Source organism: Corylus avellana, chromosome ca4 (assembly GCF_901000735.1).
Source record: "Corylus avellana chromosome ca4, CavTom2PMs-1.0".
Classification (NCBI taxonomy): Eukaryota; Viridiplantae; Streptophyta; class Magnoliopsida; order Fagales; family Betulaceae; genus Corylus; species Corylus avellana.
In genome coordinates this window covers 7,710,280-7,716,358 of record NC_081544.1, presented here as the reverse complement: position 1 = coordinate 7,716,358, position 6,079 = coordinate 7,710,280, and the positions used below count along the sequence as shown (strand labels likewise).

General features: G+C 35.9%; 1 pseudogene; it reads left to right on the top strand.

Annotated features, from left to right (window-relative positions):
* The first annotated feature begins 380 nt into the window (after window positions 1–380).
* Window positions 381–4,999, top strand: LOC132178729 (beta-ureidopropionase-like; annotated as a pseudogene).
* The last annotated feature ends 1,080 nt before the right edge of the window (window positions 5,000–6,079 follow it).

Here is a 6,079-nt window from a genome sequence, read left to right as displayed (position 1 = left end):
TCGGCCCTAGCCAAAATGGGTGGCCGACCATAAATTTCAGCTTGTGGCCATCATATCCTTTCACGTCCATTACCGGTCCATAGTTTGTTTTGTTTACAAAACTTTGCCCACTTTTGCTCCTTCTTTGATTGTACTTGTTACTCTTATGGCCGAGTCATTTATTTGACAAATACTCAATAGCGTTTTTTCCCTTATATTTTATTTTCATGTAATTTCATTTTTTTTTTCTTTTCTCGTGAGAAAAAAAAAAAAAAAAAAATCTACAACAAGTCCATTTGAATTTTGCCGCACCCACAACCGCTCCTCTGCAACCAACCACTTTAGATAATTTCCAATAGCCCACGCTTCAAAGTTTTTACTATTTTATTCAGAGAGACAAATCGTCTTCGTCGTCCGAGTCATACTCATTCCATTTCCACCACCATTCTCTGCCTCTATCTCTGCGTGCAAGAATAAAAGAAAGAAATGGAGAAATACCAGGAGGTTGAAGCTGAAAATGGAGAAGGCGTAGAAGAAAGCACGTCCCTGAAAGACGGTTCCATTTGTGGGTACGAGTCGCTTCACTCTCTCCTGAGCGCAAATCTCAAGCCTGAGATCTTCCAGGTCATTAACTTCTTCTTTTTCCCCCCTTTTTTCACTAATTTTTTTTCTGGGTTTATCAACTGGAGCTAAGTTTTCGATATATATGTATCTGGGTCATTGACTCAACGGGTTTGAATCTGATCCGAAACTTTGTTTGATCAATTTCGTTTTGTGAACTCTCTGTAATATTGCACTTACAGTGTGCTTCAGTGTTTTCAAACTTAGCGATTCCTTATATCAGCGACTAGTTTTTTTGGAACGATTAAGAAAGTATTGGTTTTATTGAATGAACTGAAATTCGTGGATTTGGTTGCAAACCCAGTATAAATTTGGAGTTTTTTTAAATAAATTTAGAATTTTGATTTGGAGGATTTGATTTTTAGATATATCTGCAATTGTTGTAGCCGTGTAAACTGAACCCAGAAAGCAAAACTATTTGATTAAGGATTTGGTTCCTCTGCAGTGAAAATGGGTCCAGAAAGATCATGTGGGAAATAAGTCTTTCTAAATTTAGCACAAGGCCTAGAAGCAACCATACTATGGATCATATCTGTTTAACCAACTGTAGAAAGACTCAGTTTTGTCCGACTAGTTTTGATGATGTGAGAAACCAACCATCTCAATGCTAACCTGGCTACCAGAATTTATGGGACCTATAGTTAGCTGAGTGGAATTAAATATGGTCGACTATGTGGACATTTGTATATTAGTTGTTACATCCTTTTACTGTTAAACAATCACGAAAGTAACATCCATGCATGCATTTGAACTCAATCATCCACAATTTGTAGATCATAGTCGAATATTTGTGGTGTTGCATTGAGCATGTTGCCTGTAAGACAGTAAGAGCTTTTCTGGCCTTTAGATTTGTCTACTCTCCAAATTGTAGAATTTAGGCCCACGGAGCATAATTGGATAGCGAAATATGCAAGTCTTCAATATGTACAGAGTCAAATGATGTTTTTTTTTTTTTTTTTTTGTGTAGCATACCTGTTTGACATGAGTACTTTGCTAGTGTTGAAAAGTCCATACAACAAAGGAACACATTAAGTAGTTTTAGCCAGAATTTGGGATTATTAATCTATTAAAAGTTCCATTCTTTGTGTTTCATTCACTTGTTGAATATATTTATCAGATATGAATCCATCGAAAACATTTTCACAGCAGTTTTCCTGTCGCGTCACAGTGATTGAATATCTATATGATACATTGAAAAATATAAATGGAATGTAATTTTAGTTCGTTCTTTGTTTTGTGTATTAATTTATACTTGATCTTTTTCTTCTTTTTTTCGGGGGTAACCTGTTCTCCTTGCTTATATGCACGACTTTAAAATTTCTGTAATTGTGATGGAAGTTGTGCATTCACCACATGTACACATTTTGGGATATTTTCTTAAAACTTGATCACAATTTTGCAGGAAGTCAGCCGCTTGCTACTTGGGCTTAATTGTGGAAGGGCAATTGATACGATAGTTCTCCCCGAATCCACTAAAGCTCTCTCTTCAGAACATGATTTTGACCTTCAGTTAGGCATTTGTCCTGCCTGTTGCTTTGGTGGTTCAGTTTTAGAATTTTTATTCAAGTATAATCCATCCATCCTGCAGTTTTTGAAAGTTTACAAATCGCATGCATTTTAAGGAAACAAACACTGCTCAAATGGTCTTAAGACAGGGCAAGAAATGTAGTTTCAAATTTTAAAATAGGTAAGTTAAAATTTGGGAAAATGTGGGTTCATAGGAAGATAAATGGATACACTTTCATTATTAGAAACTTTCATCTAGTTTGGGACAGACTAAAAAGGAGAACACATAATGTGGGATGAAGAAATATGATTTTGTTGTAAAATGTGGAGACAGGACTTTTTAGGAATTCTACATGCAACATATGCATGTTATTAGTATCAGATGACAATCCTTAAATAATTACTGTTACATTGTTGATGAATTTTCATATTAATCCTTTCAGGCTTTCTGCTTTCGTGCTGACAAAGAATTATTGAGAGCACCTAGAGTTGTTAGGGTTGGTCTTATTCAAAACTCTATATCTCTTCCAACAACTGCCCCCTTTCTGGACCAAAAGAGGGCTATCTTTCAGAAACTAAAGCCAATCATCGAGGTGGCCGGTTCTTCAGGAGTCAACATATTATGCCTGCAAGTAAGTTATGGCATGTGGCTCGAAATATTTTTAGTGATTCACTTCCATCTCAAGTCTGAAATTGTAACATTTCTTTTAAAAAATGAATACAGGAAGCATGGATGATGCCATTTGCCTTTTGTACACGAGAGAAGAGGTGGTGTGAATTTGCAGAGCCTGTTTATGGGGAATCAACACGATTTCTTCAGGATCTTGCACTTAAATATAATATGGTCCTTATAAGTTCAATTCTTGAGAGGGATGTCAATCATGGAGAACACTGCTGTTATAATTGGAAATCATGGCAACATAATTGGCAAGCATCTGAAAGTAAGCTAAATAATGTTTCTGCTGTTACAGTTTCTTTATTTTTTATTTTTTGGAGGACATAATGAAATTAGCTTTTTTGGCAGAACCATATACCAAGAGTTGGAGACTTCAACGAGAGCACATATTATATGGAAGGCAACACAGGGCATCCTGTTTTTGAGACGGCTTATGGAAAGATCGGTGTTAATATCTGTTATGGGAGGCACCATCCTTTGAATTGGTTAGCCTTCGGCTTGAACGGTGCAGAAATTGTTTTCAACCCTTCTGCTACTGTTGGCGAACTCAGTAAACCAATGTGGCCCATCGAGGTCATTCTCTATCCATGTTCTTTATTATAAAAATTCACTTTCTTGTGATGGATTTCTCTCTTTTGAATCTTGATTTTGCTTCTGAGATGTTATGCTTTCTTTAAACTTTGGCACCTTGACATTAGGAATAACGATAGTTAAATAGTCTTCTTAGCAAGAAATAACATGATATATCAAAAGCTTCTTCATGTTGCAATTATATATTCAGATAATGGTATTGTTGATGTAACATAATTGACGAGTAATGTTATTTAATAGACTCTTGTGCAATAGGATGACGTTACTGTAAAAATCATCATTTGAATCAGGGCTCTTAAAGAGCCCAACCATTTCCTTTGGAAAAGTATTTGGCGCACCAAGGTTCCTTTGAGAGTGGCGTTTTTTGCTTGGTCGGCCGCCCTTGGGAAATCTCTTACCTTGGATAATGTTCGGAAGAGAGGTATTGATGTGATTAACCGATGTTGCATGTGTGAATCGGAAGGAGAGTCTGTGGATCATCTCTTTTTTCATTGTGGGGTTGCCCGCACTTTGTGGGATGTTATCTTTTCTCGGTTCAACATGTGTTGGGTTATGCCTAGAAGCGTCAAGGAGATGTTTGCGAGCTGGTGGTCGGGCGGTAAATCCCGTAGTGCAGTGATGTGGAAGATGGTTTCCCTTTGTCTTTTATGATTCCTATGGAAGGAAAGAAATGCTAGATGCTTTGAGGATTTGTCGAGGAACCTTGAGGATCTTGTTCATTTCTTTTTGTACACTCTCTTCACTTGGACTGCAGGCTGACTTGCACCCTTAGTGATCAATTTTCCTGATTTTCTTTTTATGTTCTCTTCTTCTTTCTCCCTTCTTAGTCGCTCTCTTGTATACTTCATGTGTACTTGGGTTGCACTCTTCTGCACTCTTTCAATGCATTATTACTTATAAAAAAAAATCATTTGAATTAGGGCTTTTGTTTTTTTTTACAAGCTCTTGCCTCGTTATTCAATTACATGGCAGTTGTACAGGAAACTATTAAATAGAATTACTTGAAATTGACATATTATCTGTGCTTTTTTACAGGCCCGAAATGCTGCAATAGCAAACAGTTACTTTGTTGGGTCAATCAACCGAGTTGGGACTGAGATATTCCCCAATCCATTCACTTCGGGTGATGGAAAGCCACAACATGCAGATTTTGGGCACTTTTATGGATCCAGCCATTTTAGTGCCCCAGATGCTTCTTGCACTCCATCTCTTTCCCGCAACATGGATGGGTTGTTGATCTCAGACATGGATCTTAACCTTTGCAGGCAGCTAAAAGACAAGTGGGGCTTCCGAATGACTGCCCGTTATGAGGTGTATGCAGAGTTGCTTGCTAATTATTTGAAGCCAGATTTCAAGCCCCAAGTCATTTCTGACCCTTTGTTACATAAGAAGACTTTGTAAATTTCAGGTACTAGGAAGAGTTCATGTTAAAAGAAAAAAAAAAAAAAAAAAAAGGTTAAAAACTGTGTTGGAATAATACTTCAAGTTGAAGTTATCTGTCAAAAATAAATGTACTCAGTGTTGACTTGAGAACTTTCATTGTGTTTAAGATTTAGCTGTACAGTCAGATATATAGCCAGTATTGCCTGGTGCCATTAAATAAATTCTCAGTTTAATATCAGTTTATTTATTTATTTTTTAAATTATTATTACTTTTGATATTATCTGTGAAACAAAATCCAGTTTATGCTTTCCACTTTTTTTGTTTTGTTTTGTTTTTTGTTTTGTTTTTTCTATTACCTTGGATAATTCGTCCATCTTTCTTACCCTTGAATTTAAGTTCGAGTCGAACATAGCTATATGCTTCTCTCTCTAGTTTTAGAGCCTCTTTAGGTGTGCATTTGAGAGACTTAAAAGTGCGTTTAACACTTAAAAAGTCCGTTTGAAGAAATAAGTATGCTTTTAGTAAATAAAATTGAAAGTATTTTTAAGGGTTCAAAAAGCTTAAAATTGGTCAAAACACACTTTTAGCAAAAGCTAAAAATAAAGCTTTTATTAAAAAGTGTTTTTTAACTTAAAAGCTCTATTTTTCAAACGTAATTCTAAATAAACTCTTAGTGAGAGAAGTTCACTTTTTCTCAAAGAAACTTACCCGCCGCTTGCTTTCATGAGTACTTGGGGAGGAGGTATGGGCCTTGTTTGCATCCGCTTCTCCTTCTCTCCTCCCTTGTTGGGCCCATTTTTTAATTTGTTATACTTATTTGGAGCACTGTATTTTTGTTTGGACATGTTGTCTAGAGTCTACCTCCTGGATCTTGGTTTTTGCTTCCTTGTAATATTTGTTTGGTATTGAATAGAAAGAAAAAAAGAAAGTTCCAGTGTCCTCTCCAACCAATTGACAACGTTAAAGATATAATATTAGTATACGGTATAGGCAATGCCCCGCCAAATTTAATTTTTATTTTGGCCCTTACTCAAGCTAGAAAAAAAAAAAAAAAAAAAAATTTGGCCTCTATCCACAATTTTTTTTGGGCTTACCCAATAAAATTTTTGGCTTCACCCACTAAATTTGTTGGCTCTACTACTCCTATCCAAATTTTTTTTGAGCCATCTCTCTTAGGGTTATAATGGTAACGAGATGTACAACAAAATGTTGAAGAAAGATAAAATTTAGTGGGTAGGGCCAAATTTCAAATGAGTAACCAACTTAATGGGTTAGGGCAAAAAATAAGGTTACTACAATTTTTAATGGTAAGGGCCAAAAGA